The sequence below is a fragment of the Pinus tabuliformis genome, chromosome 2_1 (genome assembly GCF_031772625.1).
Source record: "Pinus tabuliformis cultivar Carrire ecotype Pingquan chromosome 2_1, CPIR1, whole genome shotgun sequence".
Taxonomy (NCBI): Eukaryota; Viridiplantae; Streptophyta; class Pinopsida; order Pinales; family Pinaceae; genus Pinus; species Pinus tabuliformis.
The window spans coordinates 397605262-397618465 of record NC_142299.1 but is presented as its reverse complement, the minus strand read 5'-3'; the positions used below and the strand labels follow the sequence as shown (position 1 = coordinate 397618465).

Below are 13204 nucleotides of genomic sequence, written 5' to 3'. Positions count from 1 at the left end.
TTCTTCCTGTTCGGAGACTGATTGGAAAAATGATTGAGCTTGTGACATGCAAAGCACTTGACTTTGCTCACGTCCTTCTCCTTTTTACCTTGTGAAGATCCACCTCCACTTTGGTTTCGCTTGGCCTTCCCTTTGCCCTTTTTTGCTTATGCAACAAGAACAAGCTCTTCTTTCTCCTCACCACTCCTTCGTTGTTCGCCGGTTAATGAATTCTCACAGATCTCCTTCTAGATGAAATCATCCCACAATTAGTTCCAATCGAGAAGTTGTTTCCTAGGTAGGGTTCCATCCACAAAGGTCTTCCAATGCTTGGTGTATCCTTTCAGAGCTACGCTTCTAATCTATTAATCATTCATAGCCTCCCCAATAGTTGAAAGCTCATCACGAGCTTGCTGGATCCTTGTGAGGTAAGATGTTAGAGTCTTAGACTTTTTCATCTTGATGCTGTTTAATTTTTCAGTAGTACCATCTTCTTGTTTTCGTTTATACTATGATAAAGACCAGTTAGGGCTACCCACATCTAACATGTTGTGTCCTTCCCTGATATGTGAGGAATTATGTGATCTCTCACAACATCCAAAATTATACCCATTGCTTTCACATCCTTTTGATTGTGCTCAATTGCTTGGTTATCTGTGTTCACAAGATTCCATAAACGATTTATTTTTAAAGCTATGGTTATCCATTCCTTCAAGGAACTAAAGTTAACAACCCCATCCAACATGTCTTCATATCACAAACTACTCAATGATGCAATCTCATAAATCGACTTTGGCCACAAAACCCCAATTGCAAAATTAAAAAATAGTTCTACTGTTGTAAAAAGAAGAAATTCACTTGCAAACCTTAGTGATCTTGGATCTCTCTTCAAATTTTTTCTAGTGCTCTGATACCATGTTAAATCTCTTAATACCAACCCAAATTTATTTTCTCACAACAATTTTTTTTATTCCCAACAACTTATTTATTTTAACAAGTAAATTTTGAATTGTTGAAAAATAAAATCACTGGTAGTTTGACTCTAGAAAATTAAATATGCAGCGGAAATGAAACAGAGAGATCAATCACACATTACAATAGATAAACACCCACAACAATTCTCCTACGTCTATTAATCTAGACTATTAGGGTTTTGACCCATAGGGAATTTACAAAGAAAAATATAGTGTCTGGAACCTGCAACTCTGCCCCATTGGAATAATTTGGTCTAAGGAAATTCAGCCAACTCTGCCCCATTGGAATAATTTGGCCTAAGGAAATTCAGCCAACTGGAAACTAGCTACTAAAGGAATTCAGCCTGGGTAAAATTGACCCACCTTTCACTAGTAAACCAACCCCGCGCTTTGCCCTTGCTCAACCTCTGCGCACTCACAAATAGGCCTCCCCAACAATTGCGCCTCCTTTCTTGCTTCAATAATTCGACCCCTCTAATCTCCAACAAATCGACCTCTTGGAAATGTAGATTTTCCACGAAATTCTGATCTACTATAGTGAACAATTTGAAAACTGAAAACTAGTTTCTTTTCACTAAAACACAAAATGTCTCTACTTCAAATTTGTACTGAAATAGGAACATAAATAAATACAATTCAAACATTTCAAGAAACATAATTTTTATAAGGAACACAACTTGGAAACCCTCTGCTTGCTTATTGATAGAAATTGAACAATTGACCTCTTACAAATACAACTGTTTCACTTGGAGAATATACCCTTCTCCCTGCTTATCCTAAGTATCAAACCCTTGTAAGAATGTTGATTAGGTTGCCCTCTTCCAATCTGTGCTCAAGATTCTCTTGCACACTCTTCATCTCACAAGCTCCATGCACAACCTTGTTCAACCTTCTAACAAACCTGTGAGCACTATTATCTTTTCTCACCAACTCGTGCTCACAAGACAATAATCAAATTGTGCCTTCGGTCCTCCTTATAAACACTTTGATTAGGCTATTACTGACAAGTTCTAGATGAGGAAAGTCAAACTGTTGATTGACTAGTTAACAAAAGCTCACTGGTTGTGTTAACTCTTTATTCCTATAATTTAGGAGCTTGACTCAATCAACTCGTCCTTTACCCAAACTAACTTGCACTAGAGGACAATAAACTTGGCCTTCCACTAATTCGCTCTAGTCGATTGCTTCTTGCACTCCTAACTTTTAGGAGTTTGCCCTAAATTTTAGGAACTTGTCCTACTTTTTAGGAATTAGCTCCTAACTCATAGGAACTCATGCATGCTCAAGGAGAAACTCGTTGTGGTTCCTTTGATTAAGGCACAAATCAAGGAACCCTTTCTAGCTATTATTTTCAACAGGAAACACTCGAAATTATCCCTGTATTCTCTTTCCATCTCCAAAGAATTTGCTCTCTCCTTCTCGTGAAAATCGCTTTCCCATAAATGTTGTAGCTGCCTCTCTTCTTTGTCTGTATCTTCACCTCTCCCTCATGCTTTCATTTTTAATTTTCATTAACCCGAATCCCTAACCATAATATCCCTTCTAGAAGATCTAAGAGATCAATGGTTCAAATTATTTCCAAGTCACTTAAATAATTTTATTATTTATCCTTAGAAAATGACTTAATAGTCCACAATAACGTTTCCTAAGTTAGACTTAGGAAAGAAGAGATAAATCCGTAAAGAGGCAATAAATAATCTCCTACATGCCAAGACACCAAGCTTATGTAGAAGACCTTCTGAAGCTACTACTAGCTTCAACAAACATAACATTGTGAATTGCACCTTGATAAGGTGATTTAGAATCAAACCATAAAAGAGTTTTTCATAGGGATTAATCTAGCCAAAATTATGGATGGAGAATTTGAAAGATGAAACTCACGTTTTATTCTCTCTGGAATCCTATTATCAAAGTTAGATGAATTACATGATTGATTCAAATATAGAGAAAAGCTTCTATCAATGGAAATATAAAGCTAAATTGAATGATTGTTGCAATTAGATGTGGTAGTGCTTCTTTTGAAGGTTTAAGAAACATGCCTTAAATGGTTGCATCACAAAATATGGCCTTATGTTGACTTGTGAGCAAGGTTTGAGGGTATTTAGATTTGGTTGTGCTAAAAGTCGGCTAGGGATCTTTTTTGATCTCATGCCTTTTAAGTACGGAAAACCATAATAGGAATGAAACCTTGGTGGATGGCTTGTAATTTTGTTGATCTCACCATTGAACCAAAGCTTTGATTGTCATGCAATAACATAATAATCAAGAGAGGATAAGACATTGATGTTTTCAAATCACCAAACAGATACGTCAAACGGACTCAAAAGTAAAATCGATAGTAACATCCCCAAAAGCTAAAGGCAATGCATAAATCAAAAGAATCCAACCTATTGTCAAAAACGTCCCTAGATACAAGAAGTTAAAATGGAGATAAAAGGCCATGCATCATAACAAAATCTGAGGGGACAAGGGAGACCCCCTACCCACTTTAAAGGTAGAGGGGGGACATAATGAACTTGTCATGGACGAGTGAGAACCCCTACCTTCTTTAGAAGGAGAGGGGGAACAAAATGAACTTGTCGGGAATGAGTGGGACCTCCTACCTACTTTAGAAGTAGACGGGGAGCATAATGAACTTGTTCTTGGTTAATTGTTGGCCACCTGTAAGGAATTGTTGCATTGTTTGACAATGTCCTCAAGGGGGAGTTCAGACGGACAAATTGTGGAACCCTAGGAGAAATTTGGGAACAATTCACAAAGAATCTCCTAACATTAAGGTTGGTAGAAAGAACTTGGTGATGACAAATTGGTGTCTCAAAGTGGAGAGTTGAATAGATGGTGTAGGTGAAGCATTGATTGTGGGAGAAAACCTCTGTTGAGTGTCGAGGTGAGATCTATGTTGAAATTGGAAACTGGAACTAGTCAGAGTTTGTTGAGATCACAAGAGATAAACAAGGATCAAATGGAGCCAACCAACAAATCTTGAATCAACATAAGCCATAAACACATAAAAAGAAGAGATTGAACCCATGAAATAGAGAACACGGACCACAAGACATAGGTTCTTGTAGGCTAAAGAATCTACTACTAAATGAATATTTGCTATACAAATGAGACACAACTCATGAGGTAGGAGGGGTTTATGTGTGCACATAACCACCCATGATATAATAAAATAGTATTGGCTGGGTTGGCTATTAAACTATAACCTAGTATTACAATAATGAGGGCTCTTAACCAAACAAGTAACCACGAGTACAAATCACAAACCATCATTTCAAGTTTCAACACCCCCCTCAATTTGAGGATGGGGTCATCGGGAAAGATGATGAAGTACAAATGAATGAGTGGGTATACCCAACTCAACAAAAAGACAATCATAGTTGACATATACAAGAGAGTGGGTTTGTGATTATCTAGCTTAAATATAACGATGGGTGGGTAATTGTATACCCAACCATCATCAACATAGAATCCCTAACTCTTAAACAAATGTGATCATTAAAATTCTCATCATCATGGGAAATATAATACTAATTTGTCCGCAATAAAGAAGTGCAGTAAAGAGGCATAAATCCAAGAGAGAGAAGGTACAAAAGTGAGCAGGCATACCCAATTCAATGTAGTGTTAGTTGTAGCTAGAAGAAAAGAGAGTGGATGTTAAAATTGTCAACTAGGGCCAAACTCCATGTGGGTCATCTTATTAATGGTAGCTGATATTTTTTTTTGGATCCCTCTCATCGAGAGGTGTAGGATTGATCTAAAGATCATTCTATTCCAACAAGTATTCATGGAGATATGAATTTATTAGTGTTATGGGACAATTTGTCAAGGTTGGTCATCAACCAAATAAACCCACCTGTGCTCAATGTTTTAGTATTAATAGAGGTGGCCTTCAAGTCATTTCACACACTCACTCTTGTGATCTCTCTTCATTTTGTTTTGGGTTTGATGAAGAGGAGATCTAGAAGGAGTGCCCAAGGTGATACGTTGCCCTAATAGATGCCCTAGAAGCTGTCATGGACAAGGCTCTACGCTGCCCTGATGGAGAAGTCTAATACACAGCAAGAAGAAGGCTCACGCAGTCAAGGAGGAAGGTCTCATAACGCAGTGCAAGGAGCCTTAACGATGGTATGGTAGAAGCTTTATGCTGTCATGGAGGACAACCCTCTAAGAAAGGTTCTACGCTGCCATAAACGTGACCTTCCTACACGACAAGAATAAGCCTAAATGATGCCCTAACAAACTGTTCTAGAACACAGTATAAAGAGGGTTTTTATGTGCCCTGACTGCTGTAAATGCAAGCCCTAACCGTAGTCCTATTGGGAGGACTATAACCTTAATCGAGCAGCTGATAATGGAAAGACTTGGCTGCAGTTCTAGGAGATCTCTAGCAGTCAAAGAGAGCCACCATACGCTGCCTAAAAGGTTCCTCATTCACTGTCCAAACCCTCAGTCTAATCCGCAATTTCAAAGAGGCATCTATCTGCCCTAGCCGCAGTGAAAGGTGAAGGTTACAACCATCGAAATAAAGGGTCTCTAGCAACTGTCATTTGTGCTACAAACCATTGTCCAAGTAAGGCCAATACTGCCCTAGTCTCAGCCCTCAAGGAGGTCACCTTGGTTGTAATTGGAGAGGACCTTATCAGCCAAAGGATGAAGTTTAAGAGGTCCATAAATTTGTAAGGAAGGAACCCTTAGAAGCTGCAAGGAAAGTCAGATCTAAGTCACATTGCTGTAGATGACAGGGTGACACATTTGAGATCTGTTCTGAGCATGATTGTGCAGCACTAAGGCAGATTGGTAGACATTGTTCTTTAAGGGTAATAGCTGGGTACTGTATGACAACCTTGCTGCTTGACTAGGCCGCAAGCCATAGCCAACAACATATTGTGTTAAGGGTTGCACAAGGATAAGGACTGAAGGTTGATGTGACTACTTGTGTGGTCAGCGTGTTAGACAGCATGGTTAGATGCAGCAGTTGGATGCAACATGGTATTAAAGATAGCAGTGAGATGCAGCATATTGGATGCAGTGATGATGAGTGCAGCATTGGGTGCAGATCCATGATGAGAGCAACTTAGTGATTGGAGCAGCACAGTGACAGGAGCAACAACATGAAGTGCATAGCATGGTCATTAGGTCCAGCCAATGTTTTAAAACTCCGACTCCGACTCCGACTCGGCCGAGGATCGACTCCGACTCCGACTCCGAAACGGTAATGACTCGGCCGGCTCGATTTCAATGACTCGGTCGTTGTAAAAAATACATTAAATATTTATTTTTTTATTAAAAAACATAATTTTAAATATTTTAAACATAATTTTAAAGATTTTCATTCATGTTTCCAAACACACAGCATTATAATATAGATGGAAGACAACATATGATCAAAGTAGGCTCATGAACCAATCCACTATATCAAAATGGTACCCAATGGCAATACATAGTCAACTGTCATACATGATCAAAGACTCAAAATAAAATACAAATAACCAAGGAGGCTAGAAATGGCCTCTACAACAAAAGTAAACTGTGATGGTGACCAGACTGCAATACTAGTACTACTGGGCCACTGGCTAGTAGCTACTGCCAGAGGAGCCAAGATCATCTCGACCAATCTCTGGATCATCATCATCAGAGTCAGACAAGGGGCCCCATGGATCCTCCTCATCATCATCGTCTCCAACTGCAACTGTAGAAGTGGTGCCAGTACCACTAGCAGGCTGTGCAGCAGATGCACACTGAGATAGAGTAGATATGCGGCTGCGCTTCTGTCGTGGCTGAGCAGAGGAAGCACCTACAACTGGAGTCCTTGCTGGCTGTGAGACTGAGGCTGGTGGATTGGGATCTGCATTCAACTGAACAGGCTGAAGTTGAACAACATGTTCAAGTTCAACTGATGTCTCCATATCTATATCTACATCAAGATCCTCATCAGGATCAAAATCTGGTGGATGACTCTCCACTACCCAATCTGATGTTGGATCAATGTCTTCCAACACAATGGGATCCGAATCAGGTCTTTTGTTCAACAATTGGTTTCATCTGAGCCGAAGGTTGTATTGGACAAAAACTAGATCATTCAACCGTTTTTGATCCAAACGGTTTCTCTTCTTTGTGTGAATCCTCTCAAAGATAGACCAATTGCGCTCACACCCAGATGCACTGCAAGTTTGACTCAAAATACGAATTGCAAACCTTTGCAATTCAGGGCACTGGCCACCAAAGGCCTCCCACCATTGTGCTGCAAAAAACATAGGAGTGTAATGAATTATGAGTTAGATGAAGGTTGAAGCTCAACAAAATTACAAATTATATCTAACTTTCAAATTATAAATGATTTAACAAACTTTAATAAAAAAAGTAAAACCATTAAGAAATTGAAAATTGAAATTTTTGTTTACCTGGCTCATCTGCTTCTCTTGCAATCTTTGCTAGGTTCTTCCCAAAGGTACCTGTTGCATCGCTGAAGGATGTGACCTGTCGATGTATCTCCAGCTGATTAGACTTCGATGGGATCATGCGTTCAATGCAATCAACCAGTCCATCTCTGACCTCCCCCCTCAAAGCTCTTGACTCCTTAGCTTTATAATCATACCGTGGGTTCAAAAAATACCCAGCTGCATGTATAGGGCGATGGAGTTGATTGTTCCATCTTTCATCAATGATTGCCCAAATGGGCCCATACTTTGCCACTCTATCCTTGTATGCTGTCTTTATTTGCTCCTTTGTTTGATCCATAGCCTCATAAATGAAGCCCATAGCCAACCTTTCCCCATCCACCAACGGCAACACCTTAACTAGTGGCTCAGCAAGCTTCACAATCTCTGCTGCCTTTCTCCAAAAAGTTTCTTCATGGACTTTCCTTTTCAATTCTTTGCCTTCTGGTTTGTTAGACCAATTGCTTTGATTCCTTTCATCACTGGAAAACATCTTTTGCAAGTTTCTATGTTGGGAAAGCATAGATTGCAATGTAAAAAAATGTGTAGCAAATCTAGTGATGGCAGGCCTAATAATATCCTTGCCTCCAGTGTGTTTCCTCATGAGACTCAAAACCAGTGTATGATTGTAGATAAATTTTGTTATGCTTTTGGCATGATCTACAATGTTTTTGACCCAATCTAATTTTCCAATATCCTCAAGCATGAGGTCTATGCAATGTGCAGCGCATGGGGTCCAAAAGATGGTCTTGTGTTTTTCCTCTAACAGTTTACCAGCAAGAACATAGTTAGAGGCATTATCTGTGATGATTTGAACAACATTAGCCACCCCCACCTCCTGAACAACCTGATCCAATAGCTGAAACAACAAGTGGCCATCTTTTACCTTATCAGATGCATCAACTGATTTTAAAAACATGGTTCCCTGTGGGCAGAAGACAAGAAAGTTTATGATGGTACGGTTTTTTTGATCAGTCCATCCATCTGACATGATGGTACACCCTGTTCTTGCCCATGAGTCCCTGAACTCTTGCAAATACTCATTAATGGATTGAATTTCTTTCTGCAAACGAAACCCCCTTAGCTCATGCATAGTAGGGCCTTTGAAGCCTTTTCCAGCAGCATGTATGGCATCAAACATAGGCTCATAATATGGTGAACGAGCAGCATTAAAGGGGATATCAGCATCATACCACCATCTAGCTATGTACTCACAAGCAGTCTCCCTCAATTCTTTCTTCCAATGGTCATCTAAAGTGGGCTGAATTTGACCTTTACTAACTTCAGGACCATGTGCATCTGATGGAGAGGAGGGAGTGAAATAACTTTTGATAGTCACATCACCCTTTTTCATTGACATTCTACCCTTTCCCTTATCTTGAACAGAACCAAAAGAGGGAGGAACATAACGGAAAAGGTTGGATGCCTCAGTTTGAGGGATAGAGGAAGAACCCTCAAAATCATAGTGGGGGTTGGTAGCCATCATTTTTTGTATCTCCCTCTTCCTCCCAATTTCAGCCTGTATCTCTTTTTGCCTAGCCTTATCTTCTTTAAATTTCTCAAAGCTGGCCAACAAATTCTTTCTAATCTCCCCAATTTCTGGTGAGGTACATGGGGTAATTTGGCCTCTAATCCCTGCCAAGTGTTGTTTCAGCCTATTAATGCCCCCAGGACCTTCCTTAATTTTCCTATGGCAAAATTTGCAATGCATTTGACTATCAACCATTTCAACATATGCCCAAGCAGGATCTTTTGCTCTAGGTGCCATTTTTTGACTAGGAAAACAATCTGAAAATGAAAAAAAAATAAAAATTGATTCTATGTTCATTTATTTGACAAAAAACACTCTCTAAGCTTTCTTGATATGCACCTAAAATTTACTAAGCAAAAACAGATTTATAGAGGTGGAAAAAAATACCTCCAGGCACAAACTGCCTCCTCAAGCTTGCTCCAAGAATCAGCTCCTCAATGCTGCTCCAAATGGCTGCCCAAGAAGCTCCTCACTCCAGCTACAGTGCTCCTCCAAGACTCCTCACTGCTGCTCCAAAACAAGCTCAAGAACTGCTCACTAATTCTCAAAGAAGACTCTCACTCAAGTGCATAAGACTGCTGTGAGTGAATGAGAACATTTGGGTGTCTTAAATAGGGTTTGGGAGGGGGAAATGGACCCCAAAAACATTTAGCAAATTACTATAACACTTTGGAATCCATAAACTGCATTAAACATTTGAAAAAATACCAAAAAAATGATTTTTTTTTTATGTTTTTACGCTGCCCAGCCGTCCCCTTGTGACTCGGCCGAGTCATATCGGACCCGGCCGGGTTGACCGAGTCACACATGACTCGGCCGAGTCATTGGATGACTCGGCCGAGTCATGTGTGACTCGGTCAACCAGACCGGTTACTTGGCCGGGTCAGTCCTCAGGCTATTGAAATGGTTCGACTCGGCCGAGTCGGTTTCGAAACGGCCGGTTTGTAAAACAGTGGGTCCAGCACTGTGATGATGAGTGCAGCATGGTGTAGCACGGTGAGGTGTAGCATGTGGACGAGATGTAGCACAATGATAGGTGAAGGAGTCACCTTGGAGAATCAGTTGAAGCAACATGTCTTCCACTGATCTCATGTAGAGATGATCTGTTCTCTTATCTAGAAAGTCGTAGTGTTGACTTCTGTTGTAAATGTAGTATCTCTCTCTCTGTTGAACTATTGAAGAACACATAAGAAGAATTGATCAAGGGTTTCCCCACATTGGGGTTTGTCCCTGGCTAGCGCCACATCTTGTATCCTCTTGTCTTGGCTTGTCTTCTGTGATTTATGTTTATGCTCTATCTGCAGTTTACTTTAACGCTGATGTGATTGCTAATCTGGAAAAGATATTGAGCTAAATGTGAAAATTGAAATAAATTGCTCTAAGCATAGAACATACGTAAACTTAACGATGGATTTGTAATTACCCAACTCAATAGAAATGTGGACTTAAGCATTTGTTTAAATAATGGTACCACCAAATTGCTCCCGACCTAAGATGAGATGATACTAAACCATTCATCCGATAAATAATTGTAGGAAGGAACATCCTATATAGAAGTTAAAAGAATTAGCTTTGAGTTGCTCATCCCATGAAAGTCTTGTCATCATCAAATTGCTCATTTGTTGAAACAATGTTACCATTGAAGTACTAATTTGTTGGGTAGTTTTGTCATTGACAAGTTCATCCTATGGAGGAGTGTTGGAAGGCATATCCCAACCATACTGCACATCTATTGGAAGAATGTTGTCATTGGATTTGCCCATTTGATGAAGAAGTGCCAGAGGTATCTTGTAAAAGAGAAGAAGTGGAAGTATCCAAACTCTATTAAGGTTAGTCATAGCTAAAATGAGAGTATGAAAACCCAACCCCATACATTTAAGAGAGTTCAATCACAATTGGAAAAGCTCAAATGCAAGGGTGTGGGTGTGTGAATAGCTAACACTGTTACACTTGAGAGAGTGCAACTTGGAAAGAAGCTCAACTATAGGATGAGTGTGTGTTTCTATATATCCAACCCTACACAAAGGGTGGTTGTGGCCAAGATACAAAGGTGAGTGAGGGTGGTTGAAATATATGTGAGAGTTGGCATGTTGAAATACAATTGAATATGTTCCACTTTACTTGAGTGAGCAAGTTTATGGATACCCACTCCAATATAATGGAAAGAGGGTTTATGAATACCCATCTCAATATAATGGTAAATAGGTTTATAGATATCCATTTTGAAATAGGGTTGGTCCTATGCGCAACACTTGGCAAAGGTTGCCTCTACGAAAGGTCTTTAAGAAGGATTCACTGAAGCATCCCGATTGACTAAATATACACAAAGTAGATCAAGTTGTCTCTGACCTTGAACATGATTGTAGTGCATTGAATCCAATAAAGACCAATTCATAGTGTGGTATAGCAAGATCCACTATAAGACATTGAGAATAATCGTTAGAGTCATCAATAAGGCACAATGGGATTGATCTTGTGGACTCGTGAGTGGACATTGTATCACCGTAAGTAAGGAGGCACTCCCTTCACAAACAAGTAGTCATATGTAGGTTGAAGTTACTATGAACCAACTCTAATAAGCGGGAGGTATGACTTACATCACAACCAAGGTATCCATTGTAAAGCAACCAATCCTTGGAAATTAAGGAATGCCTTCGATGTTGAAGGCATTGAAGACATCACATCCTAGGATAGGTTGAGTCCAACGTGCTGTGTAAACTTGTTAGTGGCACCATATATCAGATCGTTGTTGCAAAGTGTTACTCCTACAAGTCCATCAATCCTTGGAAGATAAACAACTCAAAACTTGGAGATAAGACTTTGTATGATAACCTTTATTGCAAATCTTTAAGAATTGCGAAGGCCATTTCTTGATTTTTTTTCTTAAAATTTAAATGGTCAAGGTCTTTTCATTTAACTCTATCAACATCCTACAAAGTCCTTGGGCCTTCACTAATTTGGTTGGTTTGATTGCTAGGTTATATTTCTCTATTTTGTATATCCATTTTCGTTCGAGGCCCAAATAGTGTTATTGTGATAATATATGTCTTTCATTGTTGGGCGTGGAACAAAAGAAACTATCTTGGAATACTCAATATATCCTCTAAAATGCTTCAATGCTTGAACTAGAGCAAAAGCCTGCTTTTCCATGATGGTGAATTTCGATGGTTGTGAATGCTATAGTTTGATTTGAGTTCTTTTCATTTTTTTTTGTAAGAGAACTCCAACATTTGTATCTTTTGAAGCAAAAGAGAAAATTTGGAAATCTTTAGAATAATTAGTCCTTTACCAATACTCATGATGCTGCAATTGCTTCCTTAATTTACTGGAATGCTCTCTTTCTCTCATTGTTCCATTTAAAATCACCGTCTCTCTTCAACATTTTTGAAATGGGCTTTGTGATGTGAACAAATTTAGGTCTGAACCTCTTGATGAAATTGGTTCGACCTAAGAATGATTGTACTGCATGCTTACTTGCATGTAGGGGAACTTATCAAATTCATTGAATCTTGTTTGGATGAATTTTAATGCCCTCCTTAGACACAATATGTTGAGTAATTTGCCTTTTTTCGCTCCAAATATATTCTTTTTTGGGATTCAATGATATTCCATATTTTTGACATCTATCAAAAATTTGCTTGAGATGGTGAACATGCATTTTGTTTTCTTTATAGAAAATTCAAAATAGTTAGATTATATCGATAAATCTTGATGATCTTTTCCAGGATACCCTTGAATGCAAAATTTACAACTCTTTGAAATGTAGATCCAACATTGAGTAAGCTAAAGGGAATCCAAAGATATTCAAATATTCCTCTGGTGTAGTGAAAGTTGTCTCATGTTTTCCTCTTTCATTGTTACTTGGTTCTAGCTTGAAAAACCATCGAACATTGACATTGTACTTGATTTGGTTATTTTTTGTGTCAAGTGCTCCATATTAGGTAGTGGATAGTTGTCCTTAAGTGATACTTGATTCAAGTGTCTTATGTCAACACATATTTTGATTTCTCCAATTTTCTTCCTATTAAGTACCAAGTTAGCAACCCAAAAGATGAATGCCTTGTTGGAGCAATGATCTTAGCATCCAACATCTTCTGTATCTCTTTTTGGATGATTATGCCAATTTTAGGTTCGCATGCCTATGCTTTTTCTTGAAGGGTTGTGCTCCTTCCTTCGAAGGGATGGTTCATTAAATTACAGTGTTCCACGGGGACGCGTCCCCCAAGGTGGGGTGCGCGCACCCCTCGCACCCCACGCACCCGGGACGGGGAGACTCT

The 13204-nt window shown here is 39.2% G+C and overlaps 1 protein-coding gene across 1 annotated transcript in view; it reads left to right on the top strand.

The window, feature by feature from the left end:
- Nucleotides 1-13204, top strand: part of FASS (tonneau 2 (TON2)) — a 305773-nt gene that overhangs the window by 16364 nt on the left and 276205 nt on the right. The window lies entirely within an intron of this gene.